At 54.0% G+C, this 14,608-nt stretch overlaps 1 long non-coding RNA gene across 1 annotated transcript; it reads left to right on the top strand.

The window, feature by feature from the left end:
* The first annotated feature begins 1,131 nt into the window (after positions 1-1,131).
* Positions 1,132-6,240, top strand: LOC128155065 (uncharacterized). Its single transcript, XR_008239514.1, has 2 exons — positions 1,132-1,266; positions 5,362-6,240. It is a non-coding gene; the product is annotated as an uncharacterized LOC128155065 (long non-coding RNA).
* Positions 6,241-14,608: the final 8,368 nt, after the last annotated feature.

Raw genomic sequence — 14,608 nt, 5'->3', positions numbered from 1 at the left:
ACACACACTGCACCATGCATGGCTTTAGCATGCATACTGCACAATGCGTGGCTGTACCACACATGGCTGTACCACACACCGCACCACGCATGGCTGTACCACGCACAACGCACCACGCATGGCTTTACCGTGCGCACCGCACCACGCACGCTGGTCCACGCACCCTGGGCCGCACACACGGCAGCGCTGTCAACACTGCGCCGCACGCACTGCTCCACGCATCGGTGCGCCACGCACGCTTGTACCGTGCAGTTCCGCGCCATGTGCCCAGCACCACGCATGGCCGCATCCACGGCCCCCTCTGTGCCAGGGAAGGGGACGGGCTCTCTGCCCCGGTCCAGCAGGACCAGCGGGGCAGGGATCAGCGAGGCGGTGCTGCTGGCAGGCAGGATGCTCCTGCCAGTCAGCCATGCGGGAAGGTCCCCGGAGGGGCTGCGAACGCTGCCGCCGCTCCCGGGACTGTGGGCGCGGGGAGCCGAGTCCCCTCTTCTCGCATCCCCAGGAGGTCGCCTGCAAGGAGCAGGGGACGGCGCCGTGCAGGCTCGGGGCGTCCTGCGCGCTGGGAGCGGAGCGCATCAGCCGCCTGTAATCCCTGGCGCCCTTCCTCGTCCTCCCCCTGCCCCCACAAGACTGGCTCCACTTTCCCCAGCAGGAGCCCAAGGAGAAAAAAAAAAAAAAAAAAAAAAGAAGGAAGAGAGAGAGAGAGGGAGGGAGGGAAAGAGAAGCTAAAAATCTGTCTTCTTTAATTAATGAGGCAAGCCAGCCTGGAGAGCACGTTTGGGATCGCAGGCCCCCAGCCAGGGGCGAGCCGGCAGCCAGGGCCGGTGACATGGAGGAAGAGAGATGGGGGGAGCGTGGGGGGAGACAGGCACGGCTTTTTATACTCTCCTGTTAACTGATCCACGGAGCTTTCCTGGCATCGGTTTCAAAGGTATCCCTTCACTAATCCGCCGGGCTGTTCCAGGATGGCGGTTTTGACCAGCAGGAAGGGGGAAGGGAGGGAGGAGAAACGGTCACAGGCAGACTGCACCTTTTCACAGCCCGCAGGAAAGAAAAGCAGTGGGGGGAAAAAAAAAAAAGGAGCAGAGGGTGGTGTGGGGCCGGGGAGGGGGGGATGCTGGTGCGCCCGGGCTGGGGAGCTGCGAGCTCGGCGTCGCGGCCGCTCGGCCGGCACTGCGGACAGCTTGCTGCAGCGTCCGGGGAGGAAACCGAACGGCACCTTCCAAATATAGCTCCTACCGCGCATCTGCCCGCCGAGCGCTGCAGGTATCCCAAACACGTCTTCCCCAGCGGGCTTGGCTTAATATAGGCTGACCCCCTCCCCGCCGGCGCAGGAGCCGACCTTCCCCGGTGGGCCGAGCAGGGCAGGAGGATGGCTCCTGCTCCGGGGTGGGTACCGCAGGGCAGGGCACCCACCCAAATTCCTCGCGGGGCACACCTCCCACCATGCAGCACCTCGGTGCAGCGAGGGAAGGCAAGCTGGCAGCCATGCAGTGCACAGGCACACTGGGGCCAGGTGGGAGGAAGGTGGCCCTGTGGCATCTGTCCCTTGGGAAGGGCCGTGTGGATGCCACTTTGGCCGTGCCAGGTGCGGGGGACGGAGCAGATGCACTGGCTTTCGTGGAGAAGCAGCCCCTTGGGACCTGGTTACTGGGGGACCAGATGCTGCCTACCATTAGGCCAGGGGACTTTTTCAGTTTTAGTTCTTGCTGCTCTGTTGTTGTTTTGATTTAAAAATGCAGCCCCGGAGAGAGCCTGGGTGGGTGCCCAGCCTGCTGCACGCTGGGGGGACTCTCCAGCCAAGTCCAGCCATGCACCCTGCCCCACCATCTCACCAGCATAGCAGCATCATTTCCTCAAGTTGTATTTCAGCCCCATGAGCTACTGCCCGTCTACCTTCAGCAGCCTCTGGCAGCGCCGGGCAGCCTCTGCCTGTGATGCGGGACTGACCCTGGCTCTGCTGCAGCTATCACCAGCAGACACCAGCACCCATGGCCCATCCCTCCACGGAACAGAGATGAGATTGCGAGCTCAGCAAGAAACCCTTTGCAGGGCACCGTTGCAGGCAGCAAGGGTGTTTGGTCATTAATGTCATTTTTCTAATTGCAGTCAGACCTGGGCACAGAGTCACCAGCTGCTGGTGCTGGCCTGCGGAGTAGGTGCAGGAAGAATTTGCTTATGAGCTTTTTTTCTTGTTTTTTTCAAGGGCTGGCAGTTAGAAAGATCAGTCTGCATGACACAGAGAGTGCTACGCTAAGACGGATCTCGCGCCACAGCTCTGATTTCTCTGTCAGGTCAAGGCCAGTTTGCTAAACCTCATGTTCTGGTATTGTGTAAGATTTGGGCAAAGTCAGGTAAAACCTTCACCCTCGCTGTGTCTCTCTGAAGTAGCTGTATTAGCTCAAAAACCAGATGTATTCTGCTCTTCAGCATATCTATCTAAACTAGCATCAAAATGGCTACAAAACTCCCCTTCAGTATAGGAAAAATGTCAATCCTTCGTTCAATAATATTTTTACAGGTTCTTGCTTCCCAGCAAACACCCTGAAGCTCCAACAGTGCCAGCTTTGCATAGTTTTTTAAAGGCCTCTTTTTGAGTGAAGGAACAAGCTTTTTTGTGTAAAGAAAAAAACCCCAAACCCTCCTGCACAACCTAACAAAAATGGTATGGTGCCGTTTGGTATTGAGGACTGCTCTGCCTTCCAGAGCGCACATGGGCAGGGCTTTTTTGGCCCCTCCACACCTGGCCCACCGCGTGGACCGCTCTTCTCCTTGCTGCCGGGAAAGGTGCTGGGAGGTCGGTGTAGCTGCATGCACAGTCCCATCTCCCAGGCTGGAGTTTGCATGCTGATCCTCTTATCTGTTGAGAAGAGGGATGATTCCCCCCATACCCGCCTTTGCCTGGAGGCCCCCAGGGAGAGAGGAGAGCCCTTTTTGTTGCTAAGCTCAGCCTCTGATGCTCCCAAGTTCCAATGTACTGAGAGAGAAACTGGTGCATGCTCCTGTGCAGAAAGTGCATCAAGGAAGGTGGTGGGGAGGGGCCGATCACCCGAGCCAGTTTTACACTAGAGTGCTGGACACATGAAGATGGTCCCATGTCCTGCAGACAGGGAGGTTTGGACAGCTGCTGCCTCCGAAGGGGAACACCACAGCTTGCCGGGTCGTGCTGGCAAGCGTGCTCCACCATACCCAGTACAGAGACCTGACTAACGTTACACCGACTGAGTCACATTTCTCCCTGACCTTTGTTCATGGGCTCATTAAAATAATTGATCCTAGCCACGACAGTCACACAAGGACCAGATGCTTGTCACACTGCCTCTTCGGTGGCTCCTTCCTTCCCACCGCTCTGGCCAGACCCAAGTCTTTTTTTGCCAGACCTTCCATGGGACCACCATGAACCAGTGCCCCAAGCTGCATGCCCCAAGATCAGCAGGCTCAGTTGGCTCAGGGGGCTTGGGGAAGGAGGGAGATCCAGCCGGTTGTTTTGCTGGCTTTTTCTCCAGTGTTAATTATTGCAGCCCCAGGTGGCATTGTCCCTTACTATTACATGGTTGACCTGTATCTAATCCGTCATCATCTGAAACCCTCTGCCCCGTCCTGGCACCCCTGTTCGCCCACGATCCCCCCAGCTTCCATGTGCCCCTCGCTTTATTGCTCCTGCATAAACCAAGTTACAGTTTCAGGACAGAATCAAAGAAAAGCTCCTTAATTTTCATCCAGCAAAGAGCGGTGAATCTGGACACCCCTGGGGCGGACGAATGCCAACCAGGCAGGAGCTCAGAGCTTGCCCACGGTGGCAGTGGGTCCCTGCCGTCCCGTCCTCCTTACCCCCAGCTGCGAGCAGAGATGTCTCTCAGCTCGGGCTGGCTTTTGGGTTGCTCCCCACTGCGAGAGCAGCACAAAGGAACCCTCCCCGCTGGTGTCCAGGCCAGCAGCATCTCTAGCGCATGACTTGTAACCCGCCGAGCCCGCCGCTGGTCCTTCACACGCCGTGAATGATAACAGGGAGCCGCAGCCCATTGTCTGCCGGCCGTTGCGCCGGTTTGTCAAGTTTGCGGTTGCATTTTAATCCTGACGCCTTTTCAAAGCCCAGCTGCGCATTGTGTGGGCACAGGAATTCTTGACTTGCAAATCCCCCTAGCATTAAATTCAACCTTCTGGGGCTATGGTGATCGTCCGCACATTGAATGGGGGGCGGGGGGGGTGGGGAGAGTGGGGGGAGCTTCTTGCCCCCTGCCATGAATAACAAGCAGATGAGAAGCAGCAGAGGACAGCAGAGGGGCTGGAGGAGCCTGGTGCAGCCAAGGTGACAGCAGTGGTGACTGTGAGGCTGGGTACGGTACTCAGCAACGGGATTTGTTGCCAGCTCCCCTCACCCCTTGCCTGCCACGCTCAGTTTGGTGCCTACAGCCGTTAAAAACCATGTGCGGTCTCCGGCAAATAGGGTTCAAGTGTCACTTGGTGTCAGACCACAAGGACAGTCCTCGGTGCTGAGCCAGAGATAGGAAGGTGGAAAGGATGGGTATGGGATAGCAAAATCCTGCCAGTGCAGTGCCAGCCGATAGCTGGGCTGGGTCACGCGGGTGGATTTTAGCCTTTTCCTGCCTGTCTCAGTCTGTTCCAGAGCTTGGGAAGACACCCTGCAGGCTGGAGGCATAGATGCTGCCCAGACCCATCTGAAGCAAACACAGAATAGGAGTCTGCTCATGCGGGTGGGGGTCCAGCCTCGATGACCCAGGCGGTCCCGTCCAGTCCTCTGGTTTAATGCAAGCCATCCTCCTGCTCTGAGTGGAGAACAATAGGCAGCCTGTGTACGAGGAGATGGGCCTGCTGCCCCAGCTCTCCTACGGGCTGGCTGAACCATCCTCAGACCAGTCGGGCAAGTTTTCAATGCAACGGAGTTGGTTTTTTCATTTAAAAAAAAACCCCAAAAAACAAAAAAACCACACATTTGTCAAAGCTGAAGTGTTTCATAGAGCTGTATCGTTCGGGCAGACTTTTGCCAAAAGCCGGGCAGACTTTTGGTGGCAGCCTGCCCGATTTCCTAACCCTTTGCCTAGCAGACAGCCTCAAAACCCAGGTTCCCAGGACGCCTCCAGGCTGCCAGGGCTCGCAGCTTCCCGGCCCCATGCTTCACGGGAGGTAGCAGGCAGCTGAACTGCCTTTCCTTGCTGCAGTGGGAGGACACCGACTCCAGGCACTGCTTTGCACAGGACCCCATGCTGCAGGAATCCCACGCCTCACCCCACGTCTCTTGTCTCTTCCGTGACGTCTCTTGTCTGCTGGAAGCGGCCCCAGCAACCCTCCGGAGCTGGGGCAGCGCGGGAAGTGTCAACTGACAGCTCTGCTTTGTTTCAGGGGGAAGAAAGAGAAACACAATCCCTTCTCATCTTCTCTGGTGGCCTTGCCTAACTTCTCAGTGCCTCAGTTTGCCAGGTTCTGGGATCGTAAAGCCCTGTAAAAGACTCGGAGATCCTGGCACTCGGGGGAGGAAGGTAAGAATTAAAACAACAAGAACAACTGGCTCCCAGACCCCTCTACCACCTCTTGGACCAGCACTGTCCTTTCCCCTCCTCTTCGCATGCTATCATGTGCGTGTGATCACTCTGTGTGTCCTCACCTCCCAGGACCCCTCTTTAGGTTCCCCCTGTCCTGCTTTCCTTCTCTCCAAGGCCCAGGTATGCTGCAGCCATCCCTGCTTCGGCCAGGCTTCCCTCCTCTGCTTCCCTGCCTGCTCTGCTCTGTGCAAGGGCTCAGACAGACAAGGTGGTTGTCCCCGATTCCTTCTTTGTGTCCCCGAGCTTTCTTCATCTAGGGAGAGCCCCTTGCTCTGGGCACAGACCACAGTCAGGCTCGGCAGAGCCTGGGAGCAGGGACCACTCACTGGGAGCCTGGAAAATTCAGGAGTATGAAACCTGCACGAGGAGAAAAAGCATTCAGGTTCCCCAGGACTTTGGGCAGGAAGCCAGACCCTCACCCCAGCTGTCCTGTCCCAGCAAGAAGCTGGCCACTGTCTGTTGGCCATACAGGACCTGGGGGCTTGGAGTGACGGCTGTCCCCAGAGCATCGCTCTCAGCTCAGCAGCGTTCCCCGCACCAACCGGAGAGAGAATTATCCACTGTTTGTTTGCCCTGATTTGTTTTTAACAAAACTGTGCTGCTGGCTGTTTATCACTTCATTTTCCTCCAGGAGATGAGGCAAGCGAAGGAGATCAGCCAGAATAAAACATGACCTTTATGGGCTGTGCTGTGGGCTTGGACTTTCCACCTACCGCCTCTATGTACCAATGGGGTCTGAGATGAGCAGATGCCAGGTGCCATGTTTGGTGCTGGCAGAGGAGCAGCATATGTAGCTCTGAGCTCAGGCCCACGGGATACTCCCCAGCGTGTGCTCATGACACCCACCCAGAGAGTTTTTGTGCCACAGCTCAAGTCACTTCCTCACACCCAGCAAATTCCTCCTCCTGGTCCTCGTGTCTCCCCCCCGGTGAATCTCAGCAGAGGAGGGCTGAGTGCTTGTGGGGGAACATCACACAAGACACTGCTTCTGGGTTGCTGCAAAGACCCAGGCATGTAGGGACTGTCTCCCTGGTCTTGTTCAGTCCCCAGATGGGCTAATGTGTGCAGCATCCCTTAGGCTGGGGATCTGAGGGACTTTGCTCCCTGAAGCGCCCTGTGTGTGAGGGCAGAGTCTGCACTGACACAGCAATGCACAGCCACGTGGAAAGATGCTCTTATCAGCGTGTGCCGAACACCCAGCCCATGCCTGCCTCTCCACTCACGGCTCTCCAGCCCAGCCTGGGACCTGCCCTGTGAATGTGTGTGTGCCGGTTCAGGCAGAGCTGACTTGGTTCCAGCCAGGTGCTTACCAGCCTGGGCTCTAAGTGCAGCTCAGGTCTTTGCTATTGGGAAGAGTATGGAGCAGGCTGGCTGGCTCACCCAACTCTCCAGCCATGCCCTGCTTGCTCCCCAGACCACCATGCACTGGCCAGCCTTCCCATGGGCTCCTCCTGTGTCACACGTGTGTGCATGGCCATCCCCCTCCCTATGTGGGTGAGCTGGGCTGTGGGCAACAACTTCGTGGTGAGGGGTCTGGCTTGGGGGTAGAAGTGATGTCTTAAGGGGAGGCTTAGGAAAGCAGGGCTCTCACCACAAAACGTCTCTGTCCACCCAGTAGCCAACATTGAATGCCAGGGTGTGGACCACTGGACAGGGCCATTGGTTCCTACAGGGTGCTGCTGAGCCTCCTGGGTGTCCACCCACTCCTGCTTGGGGATTCACACCCAGTGCTCCTGTAGCATCCTCCCCATTCTTGTCTGGACCCAGCCTGTCTCTCCTTCCCTTTCCTCAGAGGGGGTGTGAGGCTCTCTCTATTGTCATTGTTACTGCCTCCAGCCCCAGGCTGTTCTGTCCAGCGACCCCTTAGACTTGTCATTATTTGGAAGCACAGTGCGTACAGCACATCTCTTCCAAATGCATGGCTCTAGGCAGCCAGATACCCTTGAGATATGTTCTTGGTCCTGAGAGGGGCTGGGGGGTGCGTCTGTCCTGGCTTGTGTGGTATTCAGACAGGAACTGAACATTCATTGCATTTATGACAGATTCTAGCTGTGAAAAGACCTTCTCTGACCTGTTTTGGGACAAAATCCAAAGCCTTTCTTGCCATGGATGCATCCTGAGTTTTGAATGCTTTTACTGAGTAGCAGTGGACATCAGAGATGTGAAAATGGACCAGAGAAAGGGTACCCTGGTGGGGGTATGTCTAAGGGGAAGACGGGAAGACATCCATTCTGGTTGCCACCCTTCACTCCACATCTGAAGGCCAGCCTGGAGAGAGGTCCCCAATCACCTGAGCCAAACACGGTCTGCATGTGGACACAGTCTGCTGAGCTCAAGAGAAGGCTTTGACATCGCCTGCCTTTCTCAGCATTCAACTTGGGCAGCCTCAGCTGGCTGCCTGCTTTCTGAGTACCCCACTCTGAAAGCGATCTGCCCAATGTCCTAGTGGCTTCTGGGGGACTAAAGAACACTGAGTCCCAGGCCCAAAGGGTAGCCATGGGGACCTGTGTGAATGGGGACAGTGAAGGTGACAGTTTTGAGCTTTTGTGAGAACAAAGCTTTTTTTGATGATATGTCCTATCTCCTGCTTCGGTGTTTGGGTGAAGGTCCTGAGCTTCAAAATCCCCCACCTGAACCACCAAGAAAGTTGTCCTCCATCCCCACCAGACCCCCAGACATGGTAAGTTCAAGTGATTTTTAGTCAGAGCTAAAGAATACCCCTTCAGGACACAGGAGAGCCTTTGGTCATGCACAGGGAAGCGGGAGGGCACACGGCCTTGTCTTGGCAACTCCGGGAAGGCAACCAGCTTCTTGAAGGCATTCAGGGACACCCTGGGAGAGCAGTGGGGATGAGAGCTAGCCTGGAAGACTGCTCCACAGCCTGTCTTCTTCCTCCCTCTGCTGAGTCCCTGGCAGGTAGTGACATAAACCAAGCAGGTTTGTTCACAGTGACATTTTAGAGGATGCCTCCCAAAGATGAGTCAGGCTGTGCCTGCTGCAGAAAAACAGTGATGCAGAGTCTTGTGGGACAGTTTTAATGGCTGTGGAGGAGGCAGACTCACCTGAGCCAGCCTCACTAATCTGGTCCTTGGGAACTGCCTGCCACAGATAGAGCCACTGAGTCCTGCAAGAGCATCCCAAACACCTTTCCCTTTCTTCCACAAAGTCATTAAGGCTCTTAGAAACTCCTGTAGCAGCTAGAACTGAGGTGTCCTTTCAGTGAGGTGCCCACCCAGCGGTATCTCATGTACCTCTGCCTACAGTATTCCCATCCCATCGTTGCCCTGTTGCTAAGGTGCTCAGCCTAGCAATGACTGCTGCTGACATGAGACCCTAGATACTGCCTATCACATTTCCCGTGAGCAGCAGAGAGCAATGAAAACAGAGATCAGTGAGATGAGGAGAGGAGCCTAACCTGCTAATTACAGTGGTAAAGCAACATTCAGCACCTGCTGCTGGCAGTTAGGTACTTCTGCCAGGGGCTATATGGCAAAACAGGTTTGGTTGGTGGTGAGACAGGGCAGCAAAACAGGATTCATTAGGGCCAGGAGTGGTGTGGAAATGGTCTTACAACAAAGGAATAAGGCAAACTGGTGGGGTTAGAAGCTGGATGTGCATCACAGATGCACTCATGATCCTGCTGGTCAGGGTCTACCCCCTTCAGACGAATTGGGTTTGCAGAGAGGCGAGTTGTCTTGATCATCACCCTTCTGTCATCTCTGTGTTCACCTCTGTGCAAATCACAATGTTTTCTTCCTCCTGCCGTTCTGCCAGGGTGATTTGTGTCAGCAGGGTCTCTGGCCAAGGTGATTGCAGCAGCCTATTTTTGGGACTGCCCTTGAGAGCTGCAAGCCAGGAAGTTGGAGCCCAGCTGTTCCAGTGTCCGTGCCCTGGAGAGGCACTAACACCTGCAGTCCGTGCTGGCTGCTCTCCAGTGCCTTGCTAATTGCGTCGGGGTCCTTAAATAATACAGTGGCCATGTGCTGAAGGGGCTGCCTGCTGGCTCTCCCGGTGCTTGGGAGGAGACAGAGTGGCTCAGCTGGGGGCCACTTCAAGGCTGCAGGAGATGGGAATGTCTCCATTCAGATCCTGGGATTTTGGCTCCAAAGGTGCTCTCTGACTCAGCTTTGTTGCTGGATGCCTGCTGACTCCCTAGGAGATTTATTTGGCTCTGAAAGTCAGCGAGGGGCTCATAGATGCTCACTCCTTTGAGGCCATTTTGGGTACAGACAGGGATTTAAGGGACAGGTTTGTACCCACATGAATGTGCATCCTATACTGACCATAGAGCTTTATTTTTCTCATCTTACAACTCCAGGTAACATCCCATTGAGGTGTTGTCCACCCCAAGTCTGCCCCACCACCTGAACATGGCAGGGATCTGAGTAGCTTGTTCCTGGGCCTCCCTTGATCTATTGACCTGCAACACCGTAAAATGGAGGCAGAGACCTGGGTGAAAGCATGATGAGCATGCTGCAGCTTTGCCTTCCAGACCTGCCCATGCAGTGAACACTAACAGTCCTTCCTGGAGCAGGCATCACCCTACGGGAGCCAAGCTGACAGTGACACATGGGCTTCTACTTCTTCCTATGTTGTGTTGCACCTCAGGGTCTGAAATTTGCCTTGCATGAGAATGGCAGTACCGCCAGCCCAAAGGCTCATCTTGCCTAGGTCCCGTCTCCAACAGCAGTTGATACCTAGGGAAGGATATAAGAAGAAGATAAACGCATAGTACTTCCCCCAGCACTTGCCCAGCCCCTAGTTAGTCTTCCTGAGGCAGATGTCATCTGCAGAGAGCATACTTTTCAGTGGGTTTCTCTTCCATGATGTTCCGTCGATGTTAATGCTATGATGCCCTTTCTCAAGGAGTTCCACAGCACCACAATATGTTGCTTGAAAAATTGCTTCCTTCCATCTGCTTCGACTTACTGACTTTGCTTCATGCCCCTGCTTCTCCACTGGGAGTGAGAATGAGCAGTCCCTGTTCACCTTCCCTGTGCTGCTCATCTTTTTCTGGATCTCTCAGCTACTCCTCGGATGTCTCTTCCAGCTCTGACTGTTCCTGAGAGGTAGCTGCAGCTCAGTTGTATGGGTGAGAAATGCTGTGGCCTGCGGAGTTACCTGTGTGAAGCTTTAGTCTTGTGATACCGTCCAAATATTGCTGAATTTATCCTTCTGGCACACCTGCCAAGCTAAGAAGTCCTGTTACCCCTATTCTAATGAGGCACAGCATGGCCAGGTATCAAATACTCCCCCGATGCAAAACAAGTGGTTGAAAACCAGGGACTGAGCCTACACCTCCTTGTTTCCATCCCAGTGCTTTGCTAAGCTCACCCAACCAGCTGACCAAAAACTGTCTTGTCATTACAGTGACCGATCCACCAATGCTGCAGTTTGAATGGTGGCTGTGAGCATCACCTGGGGTTGTCATCTGGCTCAGACGCCAGCAAAAAGCTAGCTGGAGTGAAGTCGCATTTTACAAACAAAGGGAAGGAGAGGAGGGAGGCAGGGGAGCAGCTGAGCCGGTGGAACTGTTTGTGCAGCCATAATCACGCCATAAAGCAAGGCAACAGCACCTGGAAAACAGCCCTTGTGCTAGCCTGGCAAACAGGGCCTGGTGAACAGAACTGTTCAAAGCGAAGCTGCCTTTGCCGGAGGACTCGTTCCCCTGAACGACATGTGCTTGCACACTGGCTGCCCACTGGGGCAATGCTTTGCTCCTTTTTGTCCATGGAAGAATTGCTCCCTCCAGGTTTTAACTTTACATCTGTTTGCCTTTATTAAATATTTTTTTAAAAAGAGAGGAAGTCCAGTTGTTTTTGGCAGTTTGCAAAGGTCCCACCCAATGGAAACGGAAGAGAGGAGAGGATGGAGGAAGGCCAGGAGGGAAGGTGTCACAGCCCTGCCTGGGGCATCTGCCGCTCCCTGTCGTGTGGCTGTGGTCTGTGTACCCTCCAGCTGTGACATCTTCCCCTGCCCACATTTCCCTCGCTGGGCTTCCTCCAGCTGACCCCTCTGTAGGGCCAGAATGATGGGGTACAGCAGAGAGACTTGGCGCTCAGCTTTTCCCAGCAGGAACTGGGATGCCAGCCGAGGGCAGGAGTGGGACAGTGTGGGGCCAGACCTCGTAACCCACCTGAGCCAGGCCACGTACCTCCATGCTGTCTGCGGTCCAGGTGGACACTGAGGCTCGTGGGGATGCTCACCTCTCACCAGGAGAGAACTTGCTGTCCCGAGCATTCAGAGATGCTCAAGTGCCATTCTGGGAGGCACAGGCAGGGACTGGGAAGAGCACATGAGCCAGGCATTCTCCCAGCAGCTGAAGCAGGTGGGAGAGACAAGCCAGACTTTCCCTCTCTCTCTCAGCCCTGTCCCACACACACACTTCAAATGAGAGCTGCAAAGACCTCTGTTCTCTGGGCTGGCCTCCCCCTCCCTCGGTACTACTTCTCTCACTCACTCAGCAGCTCAGCCCTGCATCCAGGTTTACATATAAATAAAGAGTGAGTGTGAAATCCACCCTGGGGTCTCTCCTGACTCCCACTTGGCTCCCTAATTGGAAATTCTACCAGCAGGAGATATTGCAATGAGCTAAAGCAGAAACAAACTCCCTTTATCCCAGGCAGAGATGGCGGGTGGGTTTAGGTCCCCAGCCCAAATCATACCGGCCGAGAAGGACACAGAGCAGATTTGCACAGGCTCAACCAGACTCTGGTTCTCCATCAGGCTCTGGGGGCTTCACCACTCTGCTGTGCCCAGAGGAAAGGGACAGGCACATATCAGAGAGGATCATGCAGCAGCTCATTCCTCAGGGCAGGGCTAGTCTAGCACTTTGCAAGCCCTGACCACTTGATGCCAATAGGGAGAGACATTAGGACAAAGATGTGATCTCTGTGCGGTACTGAGTACGTGTGTGGCTCAAACACCTGCACCTTCAAAAAAAAGACACCTGATTTGCTCTGTGCTCAGGAGAGGGGATTCCCCAATGCATACACAGCTCCCATTGAACCACTGCTGACCTACAGGGACACCCCATCTTGACTATTCAGCCTAAAGGAATCAAGAGCCAGACTCTCATCTTCATCTCCTTCCTGGTGGGGAAAACTGACCCTCACACCTTGGGTCCTCTGTTACTACCAGCCGAGCCCTGTATCATAGATGGTGTTTCTCACAGGGGTGGCAGCACCACCTTCCATGGAGGCAAAGTCCACACACCTCACCATGCTACACTGCACCTCAGACATGCATATCAAAAGCCAAGAGTCACCTGGCACTGTGAAAGCAGCTAGGAAACCTCCTCCACCAAACCCCCATTGATTTTTTGCTGCCTCCTCTAGTTTTTGGAAGGCCTGGAGGCACACACATTGCCTCCAATAGAACTGCTTCAAAAGCAACAATGATTGCAGTATAAGCAGATCAATGTCCCAGAGCTTTATGTTTTCTGAGAAAATAACACAGCTCTTCTGCTCCCGGTGTCAGGGAGGTTTGTTATCCACATTAGGATGCTATGTTCACCCTGAGATAAGGGGCTAAGTGCTATACAGATTCATATTATTTTGGTCTAGCATCACCCAGCCTCAATGAGCTCAACAGATGAGCAGATGGGGAAGAAGCCCAGGAAGGGAAGAGGAACAAGGTGTGGTTAGATAGCATGCCAAAACAAGAACGGAGTCAAAACAGGTACCCTGAGCTGCTGACCACCGTTCTTGTGCAGAAATGAACTACTCCCATGAAGGGCAGGGGAGAGATGATGCTTTCTCTCTGAAAGTTCATCAAAATTTCTGATGGATGTAGGACCCAGATAACTGGGAAGTTAAACTTCTTCAAAGAGAAATTTCCTTTTCTGACCAGTTGTCTAAAGGGAAAACAATACCGACATATGAAATATAGTATTATTGCTCATATTGTCCATGTGAATTAAAACATCAACTGACCCAGCAAACGGTTTATGCCAAAACACCAGCAAAATCAGTAAGCTCACTACTTTGATCATGACATTTGGAGCAAGAGGCAAGGTGATGCAGTAGACTTGTATACATCTCCTGTACACATAAACATGGCTTCTGTGGCCTTTGGAGAGTTTCTCATAATCATTCCCATGATTTACCCTCTAAGATCAGACAGGAGCTTGCAAAGGCACCATTATGGCTATACTTTTTTCACGGTGAGATACTGCCAGCTGAGTATTGCACACTCTTCCCTTTACTAATCCTACCTCCTGGAGGCACTTAGAAACTAATCTGGATTACCTATTTCTACTGTTCTGTGGCAAAAGAAACCTCATTGTTTCAAGTCCTGTGGGCTCACTCCAAGGCAGTGGCCCATGGGAACATCCCCTTGTCTTCCTAATTTGATTTAGGTTGCTCCTTTGCCAAGACCCTTCAAGTCTCATGTGTATTTAAGTGGGCCATTGCGCGGGCTCCAAACACACACTCTAGCTAGGGACATTATCCTGTTGTAGCAAACCACCCTCAGACCCAGGCTTGCAGCAGGAGGATTACCACTATTTAGCAGTGGCTTGTTAACAGACGCCTTAAGGAAATATAAACAGCACAATGCTGACCCACAGCATGGAGCTCAAAACGCCTTCCTGGTCTGATGCAGACAGGAGTTTTCTACTTCAGAGCATCCCTTGTCAGGTTTTAGCCAGCCCATGTCACCGCGGGTCAGAGCATTCAAACAGAAAAAGTCCAGTTGACTTCACCAAACACTGGAGCAAGCCTTTGGCTCCAGTCACCCAAGAAGCAATCAGCAGGAGTTAGGAGTCCCAGAGCTTTGCAAGCCAAATGGACCCAAGCTTGTGCATATAAAAGCCCCAGGGTCTGCCAGTCTTGGAGATATTTTCCCAGCCCTCCTCCAGATCCTTCCCTGTGGCTGTCATCTGCGAGGTGGGATGCACAGACCTGCCCGCAGCACTCAATGCAAGGTCATCGTGACACCACCCACCTGTCTAACGCCTTTGTGAAACTCCTTACATCCTTCTCTACAGTCTCCTCCAAGAAGCCTCTTGTTTTTATTCACCTTTTTGGTTACTGCTGGGCTCTTGA

The sequence above is a fragment of the Harpia harpyja genome, chromosome 20 (assembly GCF_026419915.1).
Source record: "Harpia harpyja isolate bHarHar1 chromosome 20, bHarHar1 primary haplotype, whole genome shotgun sequence".
Lineage (NCBI taxonomy): Eukaryota > Metazoa > Chordata > Aves > Accipitriformes > Accipitridae > Harpia > Harpia harpyja.
Note: the sequence above shows the minus strand (reverse complement) of the source record. Positions and strands in the feature narration are given on the sequence as shown.